At 43.7% G+C, this 27,920-nt stretch overlaps 1 protein-coding gene across 1 annotated transcript in view; it reads left to right on the top strand.

The window, feature by feature from the left end:
• The first annotated feature begins 24,614 nt into the window (after nucleotides 1–24,614).
• Nucleotides 24,615–27,920, top strand: part of LOC108175444 (phosphatidylinositol 3,4,5-trisphosphate 3-phosphatase TPTE2) — a 100,272-nt gene continuing 96,966 nt past the window's right edge. The window contains exon 1 of the mRNA XM_051832285.2: nucleotides 24,615–25,222. The gene's annotated coding sequence lies outside the window, so the exon portion shown is untranslated. The remainder of the gene's footprint in view (nucleotides 25,223–27,920) is intronic.

The raw sequence follows: 27,920 nt of genomic DNA, 5'->3' as shown, positions 1-27,920 counted from the left end.
CAACCATGGCCATGGGCAAAATGACAGCTCTTCCTAATTCTCAGCCTCTTGACAAAGTAAGAGGTGGTGCCAGGGTGTGTGAGGAGCCATCAGGGCATCTTATGGTGCCTCCATGTAGAGTTTAATTTCCATATGGTCACCATGGTGTCTCCCCCCTTCCTGTTCCCGGATGAGACACAAGTTCATCCTGGAAAGTTTTAGACCGACAGGTGCACAGACACATTTCAAGGCTAGCAAGAATTCCGGCTTCCCTAGGCCTAACTAGCTGCATGTCTATTCTCACCATATCATTCCCCATCAGAGATTTCCATCCCTTAATCTTAAAGGGAGGCTGAAGGAGAAAGGTCACTCTTCTGAAACTTCTTCACACTGATCATGGTCATAGGTGTTGCCTATTCCAGGAGTGGAAATCTCTGCCCATCTGCTCCAGTGGGTACATCTCAAGAGCTGCGAGATTTCCATCAGTTGCTGCCAGTGGCCATGGTTCCTCTGTAGTCACCATTGCTTTGAAAAGCTGCTGGAATCTCAAATTTGTCAACCAGGATGAGCATAATTGTAAAAGACAGATTGCGGGTGGGATCTCTCTTAGGAAAGGGAGACCATATTGTTTTCCAAATATCTGTGGGCACTGATACACTTTCCTTGCCCGAATAATAGAACCATTTAGTATGGGTATGCAGCCTTGTCATGTTTCTTTCAGTGAGCCTGCTATTGCTAAAGTAAATGTAAAAGAATCCATTAATTACCATGCATGCTCCACCTTGTTCTACCACTGTGTACTCTAGGGTTAGTCCATTGTCCACAACTACTTTAGCTAGTATGTCCACAGATTTGAGTGCTTGCTTTAAAATCTGGCCTGTAGTTGGAGCTAATCTGTCCCAGGCAGTAGATTTTTTTTTAAGTGACTTTATGAGGCATAAAAGAATCTTTTTGTTTTATGGTGGAAGAGCTCACCAGGGAGTTTTCCTGCCAATAGCAGCTTCCTGAGTGAATCAGGAGAAAAGATAGATAACATACATCTACCGTAAAGTACAATAGCCTTGTTATGACAAAAGCAAAGATTTTCCTTATCTTCTTGCTTTTTGAAGAAGTATTGGAGGTCTTTAATTGGTTCACAAGAGTAGGCAGACTTGCTCTCTGCATGCACCCATGAAGACTCAACAGTAAAGATTCAATGCTTCACAGATGTACACAGCTTAAAAGTCCGTGTAATTTCATTGAAGTAGGAGTGCTAAGTAGCATCCAGGAATGTCCTTGCCTTTCAGGCTATAATTGGTCAGAAGAGGATCCTTCATTCCAAATACCTGAGGAACTATTTGTATTAGGGTTCTTCTCCGGAGATGAGTATGAACATGCATTTCATTAATAATTTTTCACTGGGAGGTCTTTGGGAGCATGACTTTATGATTTGAAGTCCATCACAAAATAGCATCTTTACTGCAACCTTGTTGCTGAGCCCATGCTATCTCAGGCATGGTATGGAAAGATCTTTAGTTGCTTCTTCATGCTGAGATATGAGAGCCATGTTAACAACCCCTCCCCACCAGCAAGTAGCAGCCTTTTTTTTTTTTTTTTTTTTTTTTTTTTTGATGTTCTCTCTGCTAGTGCATTTCCTTGCTGATGTGGCCATTTTCCTTTTGGTGTCTCCTGCAGTACACGGCAGCCACTTCCAGAGATTTCAGTACCACTCAAGGAGAGCTAATATCTCCTTGCCATGTTTAATGGGAGAGGTCTTTGTGGTCACTAGGCCTCCTTCTCTCCAAATTGCAGCATGTGCGTGTAACACAAGGAAAGCATATTTGGAGCTTGGGTAAATATTAATTCTTTGGCCTTTCTCTCAGTCTAAGGATCTAGTTCAAGCAATAAGTTTGGTTTTTTGAGCTGCCTGCACTTCTATCACCTGAGTATGATCCACTACAGAATAATCTGCCTTTTTAATTCCTTCCAATATGAAACAGCTGCCATCAGTGAAGCACTTGACACCTGGATTTTCCAGATGTTCATAGATCAGGGCTGCTGAACTAAACCTGCTCTGTGGTCTCTGCGTGAGTGTGGGGTAACCTATCAGTGTCTTCAGATGGCAGGAGAGCAGCTGCTCTGGGGACTTAGCCTACCTTGGCAGTGACCTCAGGTGAGTAAAGAAGAGCCTGGAATTTAGCAAGTCATCCTCCTGTTACCCACTGCTGTCCTTTATTTCTAGAACTCCTTGCACCTGCTGCAGAGTTTGAACTTCAAGAGGCTGTCTGGAAGTCAGCGTGGTGGTTTCTCCCACCAAGAGCATGCAGGCCCTCCTGCGGCTGCTGAATCTAGTTCCTTAGAAAAGTAGCCCACTGGTTGTGAAAGTGGACCCAATTTCTGAGTGAGTGTCCCCAGAGCTAATCCCTGCTACTCCACTCACAACAGAGTGAGAGCAAGGTTGGCTGTCAAGTCCCATAGTAATGCAACTCTTTGAAGATGGGGGTCCAACATGGCAAGTTAGTAACTGATGAAGTGCCTCCTGTGTGAAGTGAGACACATGGCACTCTTATCTGCGACATCAACAAGCATCTGGAACTCTGGATGTGAGATGCCTGAGCTGTAGAAGCTCCTGAGACCCTGGGTCCAGTCAGTCCTGGGACAAAGCTCTGAGTGACATGGGACCCATTTCCTCCCTCTTCCACTGACTGTCTCTCTCTGGTGGAGGCACGGATCGGAGGGCCACTCCTTGCACCATGTCCTGGCTTTGCACACCTGAAACACCCTCTTGTGGGATTTTCAGCTGGACCAGAATGCCTCCTGGGTTGACTCTGAGTTCACCAGGCAAGGTTTAAGCAGCTGTTACCCCACAAGCCTTCTGCTGGACTGCTTCCCATGCTTGGGTGCCCATTCCTTCTTAGCCCCAAGTCTTCCACTTAACTTCTGAAAATGCTGCTTCTGCCATCCAGCTCAGGGTGTCTGGGTGTCCTATGGCCAATTTCTGAAGCTGTGCACTTTGGAGCAAGTCCCTAGAGCATCAGAAGATGACCCAAGTCCTTGGGCCCCTGCCACCCACTCACACAGGAGAGCGGATGAATCTCCTGGCTCCTGGCTTTGGCCTGGCCCAGCCCTGGCCATTGCAGCCATTTGAGGGGTGAATCAGTGTGTGGAAGACCTCTCTCTCTCTCTTTCTGCCTCTGCCACTCTCTCTATAACTATGCCTTAATAAATAATTATTTAATAATAATATGGTGTTAAACACCAGCAAAGGGGTCAGCATTTGGCCTAGCAGTCCAGACACAGGCTAAGATGCCTGCATCCTCTATCAGAGCAGCTGGTTCCAGTCTCAGCTTCAGTTTCTGACTCCAGCTTCCTGCTGCTTCAGACCCTGGACCAGGAGAGGCAGCAGTGATGTCTCTGCCTCCAGCGAGAGAGACCTTGATTATGTTTCTGGCTCCTGGCTTCTCTCCCCTCCCCACCTTTCAGAAATAATAAAAATGAAATGTTTCTAAAATATGAGAGAAAAGCAAACAGGAGTCCATTGACATGTATTCCTGGTGTTTACATGGGAGATACCAGAGAATGAGTAACTCTTTAAAGAGGTGGTTTTGACTTCAGATTTAAGCACCAGGGTATTGAAGAAAGGCTATAGGGGGAGAAGGCCCGGGATATCACCCCCAATAAAGGTGCGGATCCGTATGTAGATTGAAGTCAGTACCGTCTCCTTTTATAAGAGTGTCTGAGGATTTAGAGTCATTCTTCCCTTTCTTGGTGCAGACTTTAGAGAGAGAATTTTTCTTACAAATGGTAATGTCTGCTCTTGTTCTTAGAATTTCTCCTACATCTGCAGTTTCTTAAAATAAGCAGCTGAAAATAGCACTAATACCAATGAGGCCTAGCTGGAGGTGGCAGGCTCCTGGTCTCGCAGAGCCACATTCTGGGATACCACATCTTCTGCCTGAAGCTGAGCCCCCACACAAGGCCCTGAGTGCAGGTGGTGGATGCCACCAGGACCCAGTGCCCCGGCCTCCCTGCCTTGCCTTACGGTGTCCTTGCCCTTCACTTATGAGCGCCAATCAACTACTAAAATTAGCTCCCTGAATTGAGTAAGTGGTGTAACTGGGTCAGTGTGGACTCAAGGGGCTTCTTTTCAGGGAATGCCAGGCCCAGGGCAGGAAATAGCTACCACCTGCATGGAGCTCCCAGATTGGCTGAAGTCCATTTTTCCATCATAAAGAACGCAATATTGCTGGCCAATCGAGGAAGGCCAGGAGCATTGCCAGCCAACCAGGAGCCTGGACACACAGCCCTCATTCCCCCAACTTTGAACTGCAGGAGCCACTGCCTTGATTCCCTTCTGGTGCCCAGGAACTGAGCCCTGGCTGCCTCCTTGCTCTGTGCATTGCAATGAATACCTACTTCTCCCACTGTCTGCTGGACAAGGAGACCCAATTAGGTAACTCCTCCAGCTAGTTTTCGGGTTATTCTATATCAAACCCCATCATTTATGTTGCTTTTTAAAATATTATACACACATAGAATGGATACGTCAAAATATTCTTGGAAAATAGAATTAAAAGATAGTTTATTTTAGTGCAAAGAAGTTTTGAAATCCACACACAGTGAGGTCTTCAAAACATTTGTGGAAAAGGCCTATTATGAAATAACTGAATAGGAATTTACATTTTTACACCAAAAGAAACAACCTCTTATTCCATGTTCTGCAAAATTTTAAAATGTCCTCACATGAATGTATCTGCGTGTACACATACATATGTGCAGCATATACGTGTCTGCACATCCCTTTGGTGGAAATTAGAAATGTACAGATCACGCTAGAGAGTGCAGGGCACTATAAGGAGAAGTGGAAAAGGGGAGGTTCCTTTTCCTGCCCATCACAAAGGGTCATGGCTGACACCCCTGTAATGAAAGGCAAGTCAGCAAGAGGAAAGCATAGCACATCATTTAATTAGAGTTTTATGTGGCACAGCAGGCATCTGAACGAAGACCCAGAGACACGAGGGCAGCTTTCTGGTTTTCTGCTTAGGGTCAGCTGGTACTGGACAGCAACCACCGCGGGGTAGCCAGCTTCTTGGCTTTGCCACAAGAAAGAATCTGGGAGTGAGTGGGAAAATTGTGACTAGCAAGCAGCAAGCGTTTTCTTGAGAAAGTACACACAGCACAGCCCCATGTGGGCTCAGCAGGAGACAAGTGGCCCCATCTCCAAACCGTATTTACCATTATGTGGGTTGGGGCTGGTGCTGCGGTGTAGTGGGTTAAGCCGCCGCCTGCAGTGCCAGCATCCCATATGGGTGCTGGTTAGAGACCAGGCTGTTCCACTTCCGATCCAGCTCTCTTCTATGGCCTGGGAAAACAGTGGAAGATGGCCTAAGTACTTGGGACCCAGCACCCACGTGGGAGATCTAGAAGAAGCTCCTGGCTTTTGGCTTCAGATTCGGCACAGCTCTGGCTGTTGCAGCCATCTGGGGAGTGAACCAGCAGATGAAAGACCTCTCTCTCTCTCTGCTTCTCCTCTCTCTGTGTAACTCCGACTTTCAATAAAATAAATAAATCTTTTTTAAAAAAAATCATGGGTCGTTTAATGAAAGGGAGGGTATGTTCCAATAAGGGGGAGGGTTATCCGTGGTTTCTCTGGGAAGTAGTTGGAGATTTCCAGAAATCTGCCTGTCCCTTTTTGTTCTTTCAATGGTGCAACATTTCCTGTCGCAGTGGCTGGTCAGGATGTCTTCAGCGTGCTAACGTGTTACCATGAGTGTATTCTGAGCTGTGGATCAGTCTGGATCAGCCTTGCTCCCCTAAACTGGTGTGAGTGAGGGGAACCATGCCCATATCCTGTAGGCTCTGAGAGGATAGGAGCCCTGGGTGGCTCAGCCGCACCCTCTTCCTCCCTGTCTCACAATGAAGCAAGGGACAGCGGCATAGAACTGTGCGATTGGACAAAACGGTAAGAGCCAATGACCACGGAGTGAGTGGGCAAACCCAGCAAGGGATTCTTCTTGACCCCTCAGCTCTAGCACCACCTCCTGCCGCAGCTGTGGGTGGGGCACGACCCTCTTTCTGGCCAGCTCCCCGACAGACAAGCAGGGGCAGCCTCTCTGATGACTCCCGTTTCCATGGAAAAGAGCCCAGAGCGCAGTGGACGGTCAGAAGGAATTTTGCTTCCGAGCCAACTTAAGAGGCCTGCACTTTGGGGTATCTGAGCCCGAACAGGACTTCTGATGTAAGCTTCAGCTCTTTGAAAAATTTCCGGGAGCTGGCATTGTGGCACGGCAGGTTAAACTGCTGCTTGCAATGCCAGCATCCCATATTGGCGTGCTGGATGGAGCCCCAGCTACTCTGCTTCCCATCCGGCTCCCTGCTAATGCATCTGGGAAAGCAGTGGAACATGGTCCAGGTGCTTAGGCCCCTGGAAGCCATATGTGAGACCTGGATGGAGTTTCTGGCTCTGGTCAGCCTGGCCCAGCTCTGGCTGTTATGGCCATTTGGAGAGTGAACCAACTGATATAAGATCTCTCTCTCCCTCTCTCCCTCTCTCCCTCTCTCCTTCTCCCTCTCTCTCTCTCTCTCCCTGTCTGCCTTTCAAATAAATACATTTTTAAGAAAAGGAAAAAAAAGAGAGATGTCCTTACATGACCCCTGCCAGCCACGCCCTATGCCCTGGCCATAAGCACTGCTCACCAAATTCCCTAGAGGCCCTTCAGGCACCACCTGTCCTGACACCTGAGCCCAGGCCGCCAGGCTGACTCTTGTGTTTCTGTTTATTAATTATTTATTTGGAGGGAGAGTGGCAGAGAACAAAAGAGAGAAAGAGAGAGAGAGAGGCAAATATTTCCATCATTTCCATCCAGTTCACTCCCCAAATAGCTGCAACAGCCAGGCTGAAACCAGCAGCCAGAAACTCCATTTGGGTCCCCCACATGGGTGGCAGGGACCTAAAACTGGGGCCATCACCTACTGCCTTCCCAGGTGCATTAGCAGGGAGCTAGATGAGAGGCCACACGGCCAGGACTCGAACCCTTGCTCTGATATCGGAGGCCAGCGTTGTAAGCTATGGCTTCAGCCCCTGGCCCCTGTTCAAGGCACTTATGCCTTTGTGGCCTCTTCCTTCACAAGAACATATTTAAAATTGTACTTGAATTAAAAATAATTACAGTAACTGTAATGGTATAAAGGTTCATATGATACGAGCTAGATTCATTATTATGTATTCATTGATATTCTATTTTTTGTCTCCTGATTTTAAAAGAAATTAAAACTGTTTTGTGGACATTAAGAATCTGACAGTCCTGAACAGTGTGCCTGCAACTGGGAAATGTGCTTTGGGAATCTGAGCAAAGAGCTCTGCTACCCTCTGCAGGCCCTGAGACGCATGTGTCAAATCCAGAGGTAGAATACTACCTGATGTCTGTTAAGCATTCCTTACGTGCACCATGCTACACAGTCTGCAAACACATCTCAACGACTTTCTGTCTCCTTTCTGTGAGCTGGGTTTCACGTCCATGGACATCAAGTGAGCAAGAGGTTAGGTCTCATTACCACATCTGCCCAAGCCTGCAGGGGCAGCCCAGAGATCTGTGACTGCTGAGCCTGCCTGTCAGTGCAACCAGGACTGTCACCCTTGTGGGGTGGGTGAGGGCCGCATCTGTTCCTGTCAGCCCCTGAATCCCACTGCCATACCCACACCCCGCCATGCATGGAAAATAGACATCGGTGATCGATATGGGAGTGGTCAGAATCCAAGGTACTTTTCTTATTTTAAAGCTGTATTGTATTTACTTGCAAGGCAGAGTTTCAGAGATAGGAGGAGACACAGAGATCTTTCATCCATTGGTTCACTCCTCAAATGGCCTTAAGGCTGGGGCTGGGGCTGGGCCAGGCCAAAACCAGGAGCCTAGAACTCTGAGTCTCTCACATGGGTTGCAGGGACTCAGGGACTTGGGCCATCTTCCACCGCTTTCCCAGGTGCATTAGCAGGGAGCGGAGCAGCTGGCACATGAAGGGGCACTCATATGCTGGTACTGAAGGAGGTGGCGCAACCCACTGTGCCACAACGCTGGCTCCTCCCCTGCACATTTAAGCTCCATGAACAGGTGCTCCTTTGTGTCTACAAAGATCCGAGTTTTGTGACATTTCCCCCCTTGTGCTTTAGCCCATTCAGGCTGCCGTAACAAAAATCCTATAAACTGGGTGGCCTACAAACACCAAGAGTGGGTTTCTTGCAGCTCTGAGGCCAACAAGTTGAATCAACGTGCCAGCAGAAGTTGGTGTCTGCTGAGGGCCCGGTGTCTGGTTCATAGGTGGTGCTTTCTCGTGTCCTCACACAGAGAGGGGCCGCCAGGGCTCTCCGGGGTCTCTCTTCCAAGGGCACTCATCCCGTTTAGGAGGGCTCTGCCCTGATGACCTAATCACCTCCCAGAGGCGCCCCTGCCAGATACTGTCACCTCGACGGCTGAATATTTCAATATCTGAATTCAGCGCACAGCACCTCCCTACCCAGTGTTCCTATCCATTAGTACTGTGCTGCCACCTGGTGGCAAGGCTGGATTCCCCACCTCAGGGGCTCCTTTTTGCAAATGCTGTGCTGTGAATGTGGCATTGGTTCCTCAAGCCGTGCCCCCACCCAGAGGAAATCCAGATGAAGCCACAGCCAGCCAGGAAATTCCAACTGCTCAGCTCTTTCCCATTTCTGTGCCTGGAAGGGACTCTGGGTGCGGGCAGATTTGCATTTATATGGAATCCTAGAATTTATATAGAATCCTAGCTTTAAGTTAATTAATCAAAACACTAAGCTACCCTGACAAATCCCTTAGGGAAAGCTGAAAAGCTAAACCCCAATGAACCTTGTTTGAAATAATGATTTAAGGTTTGTTTACATAATGATTTAAAGGGCAGCAGCATTGCATAAGCAGCCCCACAAGCTATCACCTGTGGAAACAGTGTTCCTAAGGGAGAAGGCTTCATTTATTTATTCCAAGGACAGAGTTTTTCTTTCCACTTCTCCTACCCTCCTATTAAAAATGTTCCATGATTAAAAAAGAAAAAAAAGTCTCCAGTGAAAGAGAAGTATTTTCTGAGGTCAGTGAGGAGACTAGAACCATCCATGAAAGGATGGGTTGATTGCCCGCCCCACAGGCAGGTGCACCAGGGTGCTGCTGGAGACAGTGGATTCACACCAGGCTGCTGTCGCACCAGCAATCACACCCTGTAGGCACCCTCAGGACACACAATGTCATCCAGCGGAGAAAAGGCAGAAATTTGGTGAAAGGTAGAAAACAAGACGGTAACGTGTATGGTAAACATTAGGGTTCAGCCTCAACTGTCCATTCAGTAATCAGCTCAGAGCAACGGCAGAGATGGGGCGGGCAGGGTGTCGAGTTTTCCTATATCTTCTGCAGGTTTGCAATCTTTGTTCACCAAAGACGGTGGATTGATTTTGCCACCCAAAAAAGGATTATAAAAATAAAATCTGACTTTCAGTGACTGCATGAAAGCAATTATAGCCACTGAACACCCCAGGAAAAATAAGAGTGGAGAAACCAGACCTAAAGGCTGGCATTTCCTGCTCAGGTTTGAGTCTTGGATTCTTCTAGAGGAAAGAAACTCTGAATTTCAAATAAATAAATAAATCTTTTTTTTAAGAGAGATAATATACATTCAGAAGTGAATGCGGGCAGCCTCAAGAGGAAGAAGCACCCTCCCCCCACCAGCCAGGTTCAGTGACCTAATGGGGTGGAGCTTGGGTGGGGTCAGTACGAGGGAAGCTTTCATGGTGTCTCCAAGTAAAACTCAGCAGACACATGGTCATTATGGTGTCTTGTGCATGCTGGAGGCGGCTCAGGAGCATCACGGGAAAGTGGCCCTGTCCAATCGGCCTGGAAAGAGTGGAGTTTGTTTTAGTGGTGAAGAGGCAGCTGGCAGCCTCTTAGCTTTGTTGTTCACTCACTAGCTCCCCACTTAGCTCATGTCAACCGCAGGAAAATTAAGTAAGATGGGACAATGTGCAGATGTTTTTTTTTCCCCCACTTGGCCCCTTACCATTAAACCCTGTAACTTTACAAAGTTATGAAATTTCAAATGCTCTGGCCTCTAAGCAACGTTTGTTAAAGGATTTTTCCACAGCTCATGTCTGCGACAGCTCTGAGAAGCTGCCCCAGCAGACAGGAGTCTTTTCCCTGATGACCTGTCAGCCAGGTGGCCGGGACAATGCTGTCAGCATCCTGGACAGGACACACACCCTGCCGTGTGCACTCACGAAGAGGTGAAGGCACAAGTGGGAACCACGACCCTTACTGGCGCCCAATGCCAAGAAAGAGGCAAGTGAGAGGCCAAAGCAGCCTCACAAGGCTGTCCGGTGAAGAGGGGAGGGAAAGGGTGCTCCCCCAAGCAATACTCAGTCCTGGCAACACCCTGCTGAGGAACTGGGTCTCTGAATTCCAGGGGTCAAATGGAGCAGCCATGAAACCCCAGTGCTCCTCGGCTGTCGTCATACCCCACGCTGTCAGCGCACACTCCAGCGGTCTCACCAAGTTGGGGAAAGAGAAGGACTTCTATAGTTGGGTGAGGTAGGGGTGTGTCTTTATTAATTTGGCTGCTATAGCAAAAATACTATAGACTAGGTGGCTTCACTCACAAATATTTATTTCCTCACAGTTCTGGAGCTGGGAGCCCCAGATCAGAGCACCAGCATGGTCGGGTTTCTGGGGAGGGCTCTCTTCCCAGTTTACAGACAGCTGCCTTCTCGTCCTCCAGTAGCACACGAGAGACAGGGAAGAAGCACTCTCCTGTATCTTCCTGTGAGGACCCCGATTCCTTAAGACCTCTTTGCTCCCACTGGTCCTATTTCCTGATACCATCCAGGGAGATCAAGGTTTCAACCTGTGAGTGGGAATGGGGGTACAAGCATGCAGTCTGTAACAGGAAACCCCCGGGGCTGGAATCAGCACTGTGCAGGAAACAAGCTGACCATACAGAAGCCATTTACACTATCCCTTGTCACTCCAAGAAACGGCATCACAGGAACTAGGTTTTGAAGATAATTTCTGCTGGGACTGCCATTGTGGCATAGCAGGTGAAGCTGCTGCCTGCAACACCAGCATCCCATGTGGGTCCTGGTTCAAGTCCTGGCTGCTCCTCTTCCAATCCAGCCATCTTCCTCAGCTTTCCCAGTCTATAGTAGTGGGCTCAATCAGAAGTGGACCACCCAGGACTCAAACTGGCACCTCTATGGGATGCAGCACTGCAGGCAGAGGCTTTACCCACTATGCCACAGCGCCAGCCCCTACCAAGTCTTTTAACATCTCCTTGTATGGAATTAATGACATCCAAGATTGATAAAACATCTGTTTGCATAGATGATGACAAGTCCACCAGAGGCTAGATGTGTAATAAGACCACAGTGTGGTACAGCAGATTAAGTCGCTGCTTGCAATGCTGGCATCACATACTGGAGTGCTGGTTTGAGTCCTGGATGCTCCACTTTTGCTCCAACTCCCTGCTGATGGTCTGGGAAGGCAGCAGAAAATGGCCCAGTGGCTTGAGCATCTGCTGCCTACATGACCTGGATGGAGTTCCTGTTTCCTGCCTTCAGTCTGGACCAGCCCTGGCCATTGCAGCCATTTGGGAAGATTACTAGGGATGGAATATGCGCCTTTCTCTTTCTCTTTCCCTCTCGCTCTCTCTGGCAGGGCTTTAACTCACTGTACCACAGCACTCTCAACTTTCCAATAAATGAATCTTTAATAAAACCCAATAATAAAACACTGTGTTTTTAAGGATGAAGTTGATGTTTTTGGCTAAACAATATCCTGATAACTATAAAAACTGCTTTGCCAAGAAGTATGCAAATGTAAAGCTTACAGAAATCTTGAGAAACACAAAAATTATCTAACGTTTCTTTTCCAGTACGAACAAAGTGTTTCAAACTGTACACTTTAGTGAGAGCCACTTTTCAGGAGCAGTGTGAAGTCTCTCTATTTGAGGGACTTTGCTCATGGAATGAATCAAAGATTATTGATTGTTTATATCCAGACACAAATGGATAAAAATTTTGCATGAAATCCAATAATTGCCCTCAAAATCCATTAAATGTGCTTGTGTCACAGGAGTGTATGTCAGATGTTCCTTCAGCTGTCTTCTTAAAGGACTTGGGATGCCACTAGAGCCAGTACAGATTTGCAGCAGAGTAGGGTTGGATGTGAAAATATCAACTCATGCCACATGCAATTGTGACCACCTCAACTCTAAACTGAATAATTTTCAAAATATTTTTTCCTTTTAGGTTGTAGGCTATGTTGGTATCATTTTTTCATCCTCATAGAACAAAACTCCAAAGTAGAGCACTTCTAGATTCAGGAATGAGTTCCAGAAACAGGTAAAGGTTTTTTGGAATAATAACCTTCAAATCCAGTTAATAAATCCTTTTTCATAAAAGATTTCTTGACTGAGTTAGAGGCATGTGTAAATGGAAGACAAGTTATTTCTTAGCTGTCTTCATTAACGCTTAATGAATCTGATTGCTTCTTGGTCTTTTGGCTATGATCAAGTGCATTAACACTTACTGAATCTTACAACTTCTGTTCTACATATAACTGTATCAATCAACTTTAAAGTAGCAGAGCCTCCAAAAATTGTGTCTTAGATTCGCACAGGTTGATGATTGGTCCTAAGTAGATCAGCACTTATTAATGGCCTTCCATATCTTGATTCAAGGTACTGAGCATACTCATATTAAACTTCATAGGGAGTACATTATCACCACAGTTCAGATATGTTTTTAATTCTTTGTAACTTAGAATACAGTCCTCTGGCATGAACCTTGAGAATCATACAACAGTTGAGTTTCAGGTCATTTTAAAATAATCACATTGAGTAAATGCAATGAAGAATGGTGACTTAGGAATTTCCGGTTTATTATAAATTGAGCTTATAACAGTTGGCAAAAGAATTGCCATTATACCTTACACACAGGTATTGAAAGTTAAGGTGTTTTTATTGGATTTATATTATATCTATACCTGTTATTTTGTATGAAAGCTGTATTGAACCAGAAGAAAAATGCACATTTGTCATAGTATTTGGGGGAGATTTTAAAAAGAAATGGTTAAAGAAAAAAATGGTTATTTTCATGCTATAATTGATACCAGAAACTAATTCCAGAGAATAATCCCTGTGGATTCTTTCCTTTATTCCTCTATATGATACTCGAACAACTGTACCAATTAAATAGGCAGCACTCTACCCCTGATAATACACTTAGAGACACAAGGAGGAGACTTTAATAGAATGTTGGGTTTTTTTGTCTTTTTGTTTCTATGAGGAATTTCAAGGATGGGGTGGGCTTTGGCATAGCAGTTAAGATGCCACTTGGGACACCCGCATCCTATAAGAGCACCTGGATTCAAGTCCCAGCTCAGCTCAGCTCCTGATTCCAGCCTCCTGTCTGTGCACAGCCTGGAGGCAGCAGGTGATGGGTCCCTGCAACCCACATGGGAGACCAGATTTGAATTTCTGGCTCCCAGATTCAGCTTTCCCCAGCCATGTCTGTGTTGAGAAGTAGAGGCATGAACTAGCAGATGGGCAAACTCTTGTCTCTCTGACTTTAAATAAATGAAAAGTGATCGCTGTTAAATATAAGAGTGGGAATAAGAGAGGGAATATGTGCAATTTGGGACATGCTCAAGCTGACTTACCTCAAACGGTAGAGTTAGAAACATACCAGGGGATTCCAATTCAATCCCATCAAGGTGGCATGTACCAATGCCATCTCACTAGTCCCAGTGATCAATTTCTGTTCACAATTGATCATAATGATAGGACTAAGAACCAAAGGGATCACATAAACAGGAGTAGTGTCTGCAAATACTAGCTGATAGAATAAAAAAGGGAGAGAACGATCCAACATGGGAAGTGAGATACACAGCAGACCCATAGAAGGGCAGATGTCCTAAACAGCACTCTGGCCTCAGAATCAGCTCTTAAGGCATGCGGATCCGGCTGAAAAGCCCGTGAGAGTATTTCAGGGATGGAAAGCCAAGACACTCTGGCAAAAAAAAAAAAAAACAAAAAAAACAAAACAAAACAAAAAAAAAAAAACACCACACCTAAATGAAAGATCTCCACGAGTGAGATCCCAGTGGAAAGAACGGGTCATCAAAGAAGGAGGTACCTTTCTCTGAAGGGAGGAAAGAACTTCCCCTTTGACCATGGCCTTGTCTAAATATGATCAGAGTCGGTGAACTCAGGGGGCTTCCATAGCCTTGGCAGCTCATGACAAGAGCCTAGGGTGATTACTGATGTCATAAACAAGAGTGTCAATTTGTTAAGTCAACAACAGGAGTCACTGTGCACTTACTCCTCATGTAGGATCTCTGTCCTTAGTGTGCTGTACATTGAGAATTAATGCTATAACTAGTACTCAAACAGTATTTTTCACTTTATGTTTCTGTGTGGGAGCAAACTGTTGTAATCTTTACTTAATGTATGCTAAACTGATCTTCTGTATATAAAGAGAATCGAAAATGAATCTTGATGTGAATGGAATGGGAGAGGGAGTGGGAAAGGGGAGGGTTGCGGTTGGGAGGGACGTTATGGGGGGGAAGCCATTGTAATCCATATGCTGTACTTTGGAAATTTATATTCATTAAATAAAAGTTAATTTTTTTTTTTTTTTAGGGCATGCTGTTGTGGTGCAGCACATTAAGCCACAACTTGAAGTGCCACCATCTCATATTGGAGTGCTGGTTCAAGTTCTTGTTGCACCTATCCAGCTTCCTACTAATGTGCCTGGGAAGGTAGCAGAAGATGTTTCAAGGATCTGGGGTCCTGTCACCCATGTTGTTAAACATATAAAACAAAAAAGTTATCTCTGCCATGTAGTAAAACATCCTTTTTTTAACACCATGTTTTTTTGTGAGTTTTTTGAAGATTAACATATACATATAAAAACCATGTAGAATTTAGTAAAACACAAATCAGCTTAATACATGTGAGTTATATAGAACTTTAAAAAAAAAAACAGGAAAAAAAAGCTGAGATTACATATGTTGTTCTTTTTTCCAAAATGTGTTATGGATGTGATGTTTTCTTCCCATCTCTGGTTAAGGGTTGACATCTCTCATCTCCCCTCTTATAGGGACCTGTAGCAACAGACATCCTAAACCAAAATCAATCAAAAGAGCAAACAAGTACAACAGCAGAAGTAATTTCTTGATCACTTACCCGAGGGAGAAATCTCACTTTTACATCATCATATACAATTGGACAGTTGAGCAAATCAATAAAAACTCTGTCTCAATATCATGAAATATCTGTGATGAACACATAAAATTCAGAACTAAAAATCTAGCTGCTGATAAGATCTGTAAAACTGAAATTGATTTTCACTTATCCATCCTTTCTATATTTATTAAGTTCTCTTAGTCTCATAGCCCAATAACTATATGTGTTAATAAATATAAATGGGCCGGTGCCATGGCTCATTTGGTTAATCCTCCACCTGCAGCGCTGGCATCCCATATGGGCACCAGGTTCTAGTCCCGGGTGCTCCTCTTCCAGTCCAGCTCTCTGCTGTGGCCCAGGAAGGCAGTGGAGGATGGCCCATGTGTTTGGGCACCTGCACCCGCTTGGGAGGCCAGGAGGAAGCACCTGGCTCCTGGCTTCAGATTGGTGCAGCACTGGCCGTGGCGGCCATTGAGGGTGTGAACCAAAGGAAGGAAGACATTTCTCTCTGTCTCTCTCTCACTGTCTAACTCTGTCTGTCAAATAAAAAATATATATTAACTGTCTTTTCTGTAAAGTTGCAATTCTATAAATTTCTGTAACGTTTCAAAATTATAGTGGGACACTTTTGAAAAGCAACGTGTTAACACTCTGGCCTCAGAATCAGCCCTTAAGGCATTTGGCTCTGGCTAAAAAGCCCATGAGAGTATTTCAGCCATGGAAAGCCAAGACACTCTGGCAAAAAACAAACAAACAAACAAAAACAAAAACAAAAAAACACTAAATGAAAGATCTCTGTGAGTGAGATCCCAATGGAAAGAACGAGCAATCAAAAAAAAAAAAAGGTACCTTTCTCTGAAGGGAGGAGAGAACTTCCCCTTTGACCATGGCCTTGTCTAAATATGATCAGAGTCGGTGAACTCAAAAGGCCTCCATAGCCTTGGAAACTCATGACAAGAGCCTAGGGTGATTACTGATGCCATAAACAAGAGTGTCAATTTGTTAAGTCAACAACAGGAGTCACTGTGCACTTACTCCTCCCGTAGGATCTCTGTCCTTAATGTGTTGTACATTGTGAATTAATGCTATAACTAGTACTCAAACACTATTTTACACTTTGTGTTTCTATGTGGGTGCAAACTGTTGAAATCTTTACTTAATATATACTAAATTGATCTTCTGTATATGAAGATAATTGAAAATGAATCTTGATGTAAATGGAAGGGAAGAGGGAGCGGGAGAGGGGAGGGTTGCGGGTGGGAGGGAAGTTATGGGGGGGAAGCCATTGTAATCCATAAGCTGTACTTTGGAAATTTATATTCATTAAATAAAAGTTAAAAAAAAGATTTTTTTGTACTCACCTATGGAGTTAAGGAGGAATAATACTTTAGTATTTCAAATTTGAGTAAATATTCTTTAAATATTAAGTGATATAATATATGTTAGGGCTTCAAAATTTCTGCAAAAATGTGTATTGAGAGGGAGGGGAGGGAATGAGAAGAACTGAATATGTTCCTAAATCTGTATATATGAAATACATGAAACTTGTATAACTTAAATAAAAGTTTTTCAAAAATGCAAAAAAATTTTTATTTTTACATGTTTGAAAGACAGAGTGACAAAAAGAGAGAGACAGAGAGACAGATGCAGAGAGATCTTCTATCCACTGGTTCATTCCCCAAATGGCCATAACACACAGAGCTGCCCCTAGCTGAAGCCAAGAGCCAGGACCACATCTGAATCTCCCTGGTCTCCCCGGTGGATGGCAGAGATCTCAAGTACAGGAGCCACTATCTGCTGCATCCCAGGAGTATTACAGGAAGCTGGATTGGAGCAGAATAGTCAGGATGTAACAGGGCACCCCAATGAGATGCTCGTGTCACAAGCAATGACTTAATCTGCTATGCCAGAACTCCATACATACAAACAAATTTAACAGATAAAAACACAACATATTATCAAACTTTTGATGCAAGACCAAGGCATTGAATTCATGGACCTAGAGTTCTGAATATTCTTTCTTATGTGATCTCTGCCTCTTATTAAGAATTTTGTTTCCTTTCTTTAGCATAGAATAAGAATTTCTGAATAATCTGTGTTCACAATCCTCTTAGAACTTTTCTAACTTTTTAATTGTCTCATCCAATGTTTAGGTAAATGGCATTTTTTTCTTTAGTCAATTTTCCTGAGTCCTCCAAAACATTCAATGTAGTCTTCTATAGAAATAATCCTATATTTCTTTTTCTATTCCTACTACATCAGTCTATATAATAGTTACAATGACAAACATTAAGTGGCATAAGAAGATTTTGGGAAAACACAAGGGTCTCAGTAAGCATCAGTGTAATTGGTGGGAGCAGAAGTGTGTAGAAAAACAGAGAGCCCAGAAGCCACTAGTGATGACCTTGAGTGGGCAACACTACAGGAGAGCATCCTACTGAGTAGGTTAAGAGAAGTCCACCAGAAAGAGCAGTTGCTATTGTACTCAACAACATGTTTGAATAAATGCACATTTAGGCCGGCACCGCAGCTCACTAGGCTAATCCTCCGCCTAGCGGCTCCAGCACACCAGGTTCTAGTCCCGGTCGGGGCGCCGGATTCTGTCCTGGTTGCCCCTCTTCCAGGCCAGCTCTCTGCTGTGGCCAGGGAGTGCAGTGGAGGATGGCCCAGGTGCTTGGGCCCTGCACCCCATGGGAGACCAGGAAAAGCACCTGGCTCCTGGCTCCTGCCATCGGATCAGCGCGGTGCGCTGGCCGCAGCACGCCGGCCGCGGCGGCCATTGGAGGGTGAACCAACGGCAAAGGAAGACCTTTCTCTCTGTCTCTCTCTCTCACTGTCCACTCTGCCTGTCAAAAAATAAATAAATAAATAAAAATAAATGCACATTTATACCCCAACATAAGAAGGAGCTTTAAATTCTTGGGGTACTAGGAGAGATTCACAGCTGCTACTTTTCCAGCAGATTTCTAATCCTTATAGTAATGTATTAATCATAATAGCTCTCACTACACTCTCATATATAGATGTTATTCTATGCATCTGACATGGATGAACTCATTTGATCTTTCCAGCCATCCTAGTAGGATGTTTCTGAATTATTTGCATTTCACAGATGAGGTACTGAGACACAAAGAAAGTGACTTGCCCAGAGTTACAGAGCTAAGAAATGTTCAGTGGTCAAGTGGACGTAGAATGCAGTCCATCTTGACTCCACAGCCAGAGTTGTGAACTATTTTATATGGTGTTTTTTCTGTTATATCCTCCACCTTCTGGAACTTAGCAAGCAAATGACTGATAAATATCTGAACCCCTCCAGCACCAAATGACGCCTTTTCTTACAGAAAAAGATCGGCTGTTTATTGTCATGGAATATTGTGATGGAGGGGATCTCATGAGAAGGATCAGCAGACAGCGGGGAGTGTTACTTAGTGAAGATCAGGTAAAATCGTTTCTAATTTGCTGTTTAATCTATATGTGGTGAGGAAGGATTACATTTATAATGTCATAAATTTGAAATATGAAACAGTGGATCAATATTCTTGGAAAATTCAGACCAAAACATGTTTGCAATTGAACTTGAACTCTGCCTTTTCTGAGCAATGAGATCTTCTTGAGAAAAGATAGTCTCTTTGGACAGTCTCACTTAGGATGCCTCTGAGATAAATCTTCCTGGCTTAAAAAGCATCTGACTGTGGATGCTCCTTAGCTATTTGAAATGTGACATATTTATAGTTTCACTCTTTCCTTTTATCATTTGGCATTCTGTTTTAAAATAGCTATCCTACTCTGTTAGGGAAGATGGAAGATCTTAACAATGTCTACTTAATTTTAGTGGCTGTTAAGAGAAGAGAAATGGTGAAGACAAATGGCTTTAGTATCCATTTGCTCTTTGCACAAACATATTTTTCTTCTGTACTTCAAGCCTCCTTTGGGACCTGCTTGGGTGTTGTACTCATGAAGGAGATGTGTGTACTATGTATGTGTGTGTGTGTGTGTGTGTGGTGAGGAATCTGAATTAAGGCCCATGCCATTGATAGGTGAGGCCATTGCATAGGTGAGGTGAATAGTCACCATCTTTCTCTTGGCCATTTGTGTCTTTGTTCTACTTTACCATCTAAGAGCTTCAGGCCCATATAATTCCTTCATAGAGTTTAAACTGAGTAATTCAGATGTATGAATGATTATAAAGTCAATATCTCTAATCTCCACAAATTTAATTACTATCCTTATGTTCATATACATTATATATTAAATTGTTTATCTGTAGAAACCTTCCTTTTTTCTTTCTAGGTATTCTTTTGCTACATTTTGTAAAAATGCTTTTTAAAATTTATTTACTTTTTAAAACTTTTAAAAAAATATTTATTTATTTGAAAGACAGAGTTATAAGGGGAGGTAGAATGAGAGAGGGAGAAAGGTCTTCCATATGCTAGTTCACTCCCCAAATGACAGCAACAGCCAGAGCTGGGCCGATCTGAAGCCAGGAGCCAGGGGCTTCTTCCAGGTCTCCCATGCAGGTGCAGGGGTGCAGGGACTTGGGCCATCTTTTACTGCTTTCCCAGGCCATAGCAGACAGCTGGATTGGAAGTGGAGCAGCTGGGACTTGAACTGGCACCCATATGAGATACTGGGCACTGCAGGCAGGGGTTTTAACCCACTGCACCACAGCTCTGGCCCCTAAAAATGCTTTTTTGGGGGGGGTCCAAGATGGTAGAATAGGGAGGGAGTTCACTGATAGTCCAAGAAAAGATAGTTTAATAAAAGTGGAGATAGTGAAGTCTCAGGGAAGAGTTAGAGAAAAAACTGCAGAGGGAACTCTTCTGGAATTAGAGGGACACAGTAGATCTATGTGGAGGACACAGGCGCCCACAGCTCAGGAGCCCATCTGCTGAGAATCTTCTCCTCTGCACCAGCGCTGAAAAGAGAGGTGAGGTGAAACCACAGTGGCCCGAGACACTGGCAGAAGTGGCAGGAAGAGCCTAGAGGGAACGAGGCTTGAAACCCCATGGAGGAAAGTACACCAGCCTAACTAAAGGAGAGAAAAAAAAAAGAATGGTACAGACACGATTCTCTCTCTCCACACACCTTACAAAGGCGTGTGAGACAATAGAGCAGGCACCATTTTGGAGATACATAACATCTGTGCGAGCTCGGGGCTGTGCCCGAGCTCAACCAAGCAGAAGAACCTGACTCTGGTTGGGAGTAATAATAGGAGACTAAGACCTAGTGAATGTGTGGAGCTTGTGAACTGGGACTGTGAAAAAGAAAATTGAGGGTGTGTGCTAGAACTCATGGTATGGCAGAGATGTGAGTAGTCTTGGTGTGATATGTCACAAACTCGGTAGCCTTGGCCACCCAGCTAGAGAAAGATCCTTTGTGTGGTCCTTGGGACAAAGCACAAGAATATTATAACCACTGGGGCTAGTGCTCAGGCACTGATTGCCATCAAGGAGAAGAGCTCAGCTGAGTGGAATTACTTCCCTTCTGAATAATAAAAGAAAAGTGGGAGAGAAGATTTACAATGCCAAACCTGGGTGTGTCACTTTTGGCACACCCTTCATCCTGAAGAACTGAACAGAGCTCTCTGGCCACACCCACCACAAGCCTCTAGAGATTCACCAAAAGTAGACAGTCCACTTAATCTAGAGTCATGGTATAATGAGAAAAGCCACCACAGAAAAAAAAAAAAAGAAGACACCAAAGAATATCTCCATAATGCCAAACAACAAATGCAAAAACTGAAGAAACAAGAACAAGGAAGACATCAAGATGCTCCCAAATGAACATGACACTCCAATACAAGATTATGAAGCTGATGAGATAGAAGAAATGCAAGATACAGAATTCAAAAAATTTATGATGAGAACATTCAGAAGTTCTCAAAAAAATGCATGAACTACAGAAATCCTTACTGGACAGGACAGAAAATCTCTCATGTGAAAATGAAATCTTAAGGAGGAATAAAAATGAAATGAGGAATTTAGTAGAATATGAAATTGAGATATTGAAGAGAAATCAAAATGAAATGAAGAATGCAATAGAACAAATGAAAAACACATTTGAGAGCCTTAAAAACAGAATCAGTGAGGTAGAAGAGAGAATATCAGAGTTAGAAGACTGAGCACAGGAAGTAGACAGTCAAACCAAAGAAAAGAAGAAGAAATTATAAATCTAAAAAATATTGTTGGGAGTCTACAGCATACTACTAAGAAACCCAACATTCGGGTTCTAGGAGTTCCTGAAGGCATGGAGAGAGAAAAAGGATTAGAAGGCCTTTTTAGTGAGATACTAGCAGAAAACTTCCCGGGTTTGGAGAAGGACAGACATCTAAGTACAGGAAGCACATAGAACCCCCAATAAACATGACCAAGAGAGCTCCTCACCATGACACATTACAATCAAACTCACCACAGTGAAACATAAAGAAAAGATTCTAAAAATGTGCAAGTGAGAAACGTCAGATTACTCTCAGAGGATCTTCAATTAGACTCACAGAGGACCTCTCATCAGAAACCCTACAGGCTAGTAGGGAATGCCGAGATATAGCCCAGGTACTAAGAGGAAAAAACTTCCAGCCCAGAATATTATATCCTGCAGAGCTCTCATTTGTGAATGAAGGTGAAATAAGGACCTTTATTAGCAAACAGAAATTGAAAGAATTTGTCACCACTTGTCCAGCCCTGCAAAAGATGCTTAAAGAGTGTTACACACAGAAACACAGCCATCAATACAAAAGAAGGTAAAGGAAAAAAACCTCCTAGTAAAAGATCACAGGAAATTCAAAGCATATATTAGAAATATCTTTAGAAAAATGGCAGGGAAAAGTCACTACTTATCAATAGTCACATTGAATGTAAATGGCCTCAACTCTCCAGTTAAAAGACACAGACTGGCTGAATGGATTAAAAAACAAAACCCATCTGTTTGCTGCTTAGAAGAAACACATCTTTCCAACAAAGATGGCTGCAGACTGAAAGTGAAGGGTTGGAAAAAGGTATTCCATGCCAAAGAAACCAAAAAAGAGCTGGTGTAGCCATCTTAATATCAGACAAAATAAACTTTAACACAAAAACTGTTAAGAGAGACAATGAGGGGTACTATATAATGATTAAGGGATCAATTCAACAGGAAGATGTAACTATTTTAAATGTATATACACCTAATTACAGGGCACTGGTTTATTTAAAAGATATGTTAAGGAACTTAAAGGGAGACTTAGACTACAATACAATAGTATTGGGGGACTTCAATACTCCATTTTCATCAATAGACAGATCAATAGGATAGAAGATCAACAAGGAAACAGCAGATTTAATGGCCACTATAGACCAAATGGATCTAACAAATATCTAAGGAACTTTTCATCCTACACTTAAAGAATACACATTCTTCTCAGCAGTACATGGAACCTACTCTAGGATTGACCACATACTAGGCCATAAAGCAAGTCTCAGCAAATTCAAAATAATCAAAATCATATCACGCATCTTCTCAGACCACCATGGAATGAAGCTGGAAATAAGCAACTCAGGAATCCATAGGGCATATGCAAACACATGGAGACTGAACAACATGCTGCTGAATGAACAGTGGGTCATAGGAGAAATCAAAAACTTTCTGGAAGTAAATGAAGATAACAACACAAAATATCAAAACTTATGGGATACAGCAAAAGCAGTGTTAAGAGGAAAGTTTATAGCAATAGGTGCCTATATCAAGAAATTGGAAAGGCACCAAATAAATGAGCTATAAATGCCTCTCAAGAATCTAGAATAACTGCAGCAAACCGGACCCAAAACTAGTAGGAGAAGAGAAATAATTAAAATTAGAGAAAAAAATAAACAGAATTGAATTAAAAAAATACAAAATGAAGAGCTGGTTTTTTGAAAAAATGAAGAAAATTGATACACCGTTGGCCCAACTAACAGGGGGTGGGGGGCACCTGGCTCCTGATTTCGGATTGGCATAGCTCCGGCTGTAGTGGCCATTTGGGGGGTGAACCAATGGAAGGAAGACCTTTCTCTCTATCTCTCTCCATCACTAACTCTATCTGTCAAATAAAAAAAAAAAACAGGAAGTTGCTTTTTATTTTATTAGTTGCTCAAATTATCCTTCTGAGAACTTATTTTACTCCACTAAAGTGAGTTCAGACTAGATTTAACACTCCAGAAGTTGTTTATTATTTTTATAAAATTGCCATTGCTTCTAATTTAGATTAGAATAAAATTCTAAGAATTTGCTTTCACTAATGCCATTACTGCATCTTAAGAAAAGTCAGTAAGTAGACACCTTCATAAATAGATCACTGAGGCAGTGTTCAAGAAACATCCTTCAGTCAGTGAATGCAAGGAGGTCTACAGTGTGACAGTGCTATGGATGATTATCAGAGCAGTACATAGCCTGAGTTCATTCAGAGTGGCTGTAATCAATTTTGACATGATGTTGTGGACAAATACACAATACAGAAAATAAAAATCAAAGAATCGCAGCATATATTATCCTTCAATTTTATAACCTGTGTTTTATGGGTAACTTTAGTTTTCCCAAAAGACTAGCAGTATTTCAGTTATTTTGATACATTAGTGTGAACTTTGAGTTGGCAGAGGTAACCTAACTAAATACCATTATCTTTGGTACTAAGTGATATACCTTTCAAAAAAGTTATTGAAATACAAAAAAAAAAAAAAATACAAGTATATGAGAACTCAAACAACTCAAGAGTAAAATGCCTAGCATTTAAGCCACTGGTTAGGATACTGTCTTGCCATATCACCGTGCCTGGTGTCAAGTCACAGCCCTGTTCCTAAATCCAGCTTCTTGCTGATGCGTACCCTGGGAGGCAGCAGGTGATAGTTTAAGTAATTGAGTCCCTGCTGCTGATGTGGGAAGTCCGAATGGAGTTCCTGGCTCAGCCTGGCTCAGCCATGGTCATTGTAAGGCATTTGGGGAGTTGGTCAGCAGATGGAGGTTTTCTCTGATTCTGTGTCACCTACTGATTTCCCAATTAAAAAAAAAAATAAAGCAAATAATCTAATTTAAAAATAGACAAAAAACCTGAATACACATTTCTTGAAAGAAGACATGAATGACCAACCAGTATATTGAAAAAATTCAGCTTAACTACTAATAATTGAGAAATTCAAATCAAGAAAACAGTGAGTTTTCATTACCCTAGCTGAAATGGTTCTTATTAAAAAGGCAAAAGGTAACAAGTGATGGCAAGGATGTGGAAAAAAGGCATCCATAAACACTATTTGCGGGAATGTAAATTAATATAGCCATTTGGAAATCAGTTTTTAGGTTCCTGAAAACATCAAGAATGGAACTACAATAGGGGTTTCGTTTCCCGCCGGCGTTTCCACCTCGCGGGAGCAGCCCGAGCCGCTGGCGGCGCTTCAGCACGCGTGGTTCGACGGCTCGGGGCCCAGCAGCCCGACGCCCTCGACGCCCTCACGGCGGCGGCCATTGCGCAGCCCGCCGCGGTCGCCGAGGTGACCCAGGTGCTGTGCGCTGCTGGGGTTCCTTGGAGCTGACGGAACTGCGGCGCCGCTTGCGGTGGGGCCCGGACGTCAACGCCCTGGAGCGGCTGCTGCGGGTGCCCGGGCGCTTCATGGTGGTGTTGCGGCCCGGTGCAGACGGGGGCGGTGGCCCCTGAGCCAGTGGCGCTGGCGGTGTCCCTGCTGCACCTGTGCCGCGAACCAGGCCCCCGCCTTGGGCTGCGTGGGGCTCTAAAAACAAAACAAAGCAAACAACAAACAAAAAAACTGCCAGCGCTTCGGCTCGATAGGCTAACCCTCCATCTGTGGCACCTGCACCCCGGGTTCTAGTCCCGGTCAGGCGCCGGATTCTGTCCCGGTCGCTCCTCTTCATGTCCAGCTCTCTGCTGTGGTCTGGGAGTGCAGTGGAGGATGGCCCAAGTCCTTGGGCCCTGCACCCGCATGGGAGACCAGGAGAAGCACCTGCCTCCTGGCTTCAGATCAGTGTGGTGCACCGGCTTCAGCGGCCATTGGAGGGTGAACCAACTGAAAAGGTAGACCTTTTTTTCTCTCTCTCTCACTGTCTACCCTGCCTGCCAATAATAATAATAATAATAATAATACACCATATATTTCAAACTAGCTAGAAGAGAGGACTGTTTCACCGCAAAGAAATAATGCTTGTGTCAATGAATGTTTCTTTTTAAAGATTTATTTATTTATTTGAAAGTCAAAGTTACACAGAGGAGAGGCAGAAAGAGATAGAGAGGTCTTCCATCCAATGGTTCACAGCGCTAGCCCCAGAGAATGTTATTTACCGTGATGTGATCATTATGTGATATATACATGTATTGAAACATCACATTGTACTCCATGAATCTGTACAACTTTAAAAATATTTCTAGAAGGGCTGGCACTATGGCATAGCAGGTAAATCTGCCACCTGTCATGCCAGCATTCCATATGAGTGCTGGTTCAAATCCTTGCTGCTCTGCTTCCAATCTGGCTCTCTAGTATGGTCTGGGAAAGCGAAAGATGGCCCAAATCCTTGGGGCTCAACAATCCACTTGGGAGTCCTAGAATAAGCTCCTAGGTTTGGATCAGCTCAGCTCCTGTCATTGAGACCATCTGGGCAGTGAACCAGCATAGGGAAGACCTCTCTCTCTCTCTCTCTCTCTCTCTCTCTGCCTCTCCATAACTCTACCTTTCAAATAAAAAATAAATATGTCAAAAGAAATATTTTAGGGGCCAGCATGTGAGACTTGTTACTCCCTCTCTCCTTGGAACTCTTCCTTTCAAATAAATATTTTTATATAATTTGAAAAAACAAAAATATTGAGGCCAGCGCCGTGGCTCACTCTGTTGATCCTCTGCCTGTGGCACCGGCATCCCATATGGGCGCAAGGTTCTAATCCTGGTTGCTCCTCTTCCAGTTCAGCTCTCTGCTGTGGCCCAGGAGGGCATTGGAGGATGGCCCAAGTGCTTGGGCTCCTGCACCTGCATGGGAGACCAGGAAGAAGCGCCTGGCTCCTGGCTTCGAATCAGCACAGCACCGGCTGTGGTGGCCATTTGGGGAGTGAACCATCAGAGGGAAGACCTTTCTCTCTGTTTCTCTCTCTCACTGTCTATGACTCTACCTGTCAAAATAAAAAAAAAAATTAAAAAAAGAAAAAAAAACATTTAAAAATATATTTGTACTTATTTGAGAGAGAGGGAGAGGGAGGTCTCCCATTTGCTGGCTTAATCCTCGAAGTTTGCAACAGCCTACGCTGGGACAGGTAAACTCAGAAGCTCACAACTCATTCTAGGTCTCCCACATGGGTAGCAGAGAACTCAATACTTGAGCCATCATCTGCTGCCACCATACTGAGGCTGTGCATTAGCAGAAAGCTAGAATTGAGAGCAGAGCAAGGGCTGAAACCCAAGCACCCTGATATGGGAAGTAAACATCTCAATCAGCATAACTGTTCCACCAAATGTCAGCCTCTGCAGCCTCTGTACATTTTTTAAAAGACACTGATTACCATAGATGCTCCAGAAAGAAAATCTCAGAAATCTCAATCTCTCTCTGTCATTGTCTTAGAGTTTTCTTGTGTGAGTATGTGTACCTGTGTCTTTGTGTATGTGGACAAAAACATGTACTCACATTTTATTGGTTACTCTGCCATGGGTTACTTTTGTTGGGTCATTCATATTTGAGATAACGGGTTAAAATGGTACATGTTCAATATGCTATGTAATTTTAAGCTTACACTTTGTGTCTTTGAGTTTTGACTTAGTTTATCTTCACATATTCATGTGCATATCACCAATTTGGATTGGCATGTCCTTTTTAAAATTAGAAATGAGGTTTATACATCAATGCTGAATATCCCAGACTCATAAAATACTAATACAGCAAGATTAAATAACTAGAATTTTTAAATTTTTATTTATTTAATTTTATTTGAAAGGCAGAGAGAGAAAGTGACCTCCATCCAGTGGTTCACTTTCCAAATGTCCACAAGAGCCAGAGGTAGGCCAGGCTGAAGCCAGGACGTTGAGACTCCATCTGGGTTTCTTATGTTGGTTGCAGGTACTCAAGTACTTGAGCCATTATTGACTGCCTTCCAGGATGTGCATTAGTAGGAAGCAGGGTTGGAAGCAGAGGAGCCAACTCTAACCAGGCACTCCAATATGTGATGTGAGCTCTCCACTATGAGATGAGAGTGTCCCAATTGATCTCTTAGCTTTTGTGCAAAATGCTCACCCCATGTAAGTAGATCTTAATGCCAAAGCATAACACCGTTTTCCTATGAAATCCATTTCAAGTTCACTTTCAATTTTTATTCCTTATATTTTTGTTCTCTCAAAATTCCTGATTCCCAATTCCCTCCATCACATCTTTAATTTCACCCATTGTGGTTGTATTTCTTGCCCAAAGGATAGGTTTGAGAAGCTGAAGCCTTGAGACAGGGACACTATCCAATGTGATGATGCATGTGCGTTTGGAGAATCAGGTTTGTATGGTGGCCAAGTTGTAGAGGATAATGGATAGACAAGAGTCTAATTAGATGAGGTCTCTTCTGCCTTCTGTCATTGCTACTTCCATGTTGCTTCAAACAGGATTCTCTCCTTCCTTTCACACTAGTATAGTCTCTGCACAGTAACGAGGAGTAATAAACAGTAGAAATAATGAGTTCCCCTCAATAAGTTTTTCTTCCTTTTTCTACCTTAACCCCCCCCCCCAAAAAAAAAAAACAAAAAATATTC

This window comes from Oryctolagus cuniculus, chromosome 9 (genome assembly GCF_964237555.1).
Source record: "Oryctolagus cuniculus chromosome 9, mOryCun1.1, whole genome shotgun sequence".
Lineage (NCBI taxonomy): Eukaryota > Metazoa > Chordata > Mammalia > Lagomorpha > Leporidae > Oryctolagus > Oryctolagus cuniculus.
The sequence above is the reverse complement of the archived record's forward strand: the minus strand, read 5'-3'. Positions and strand labels throughout refer to the sequence as shown.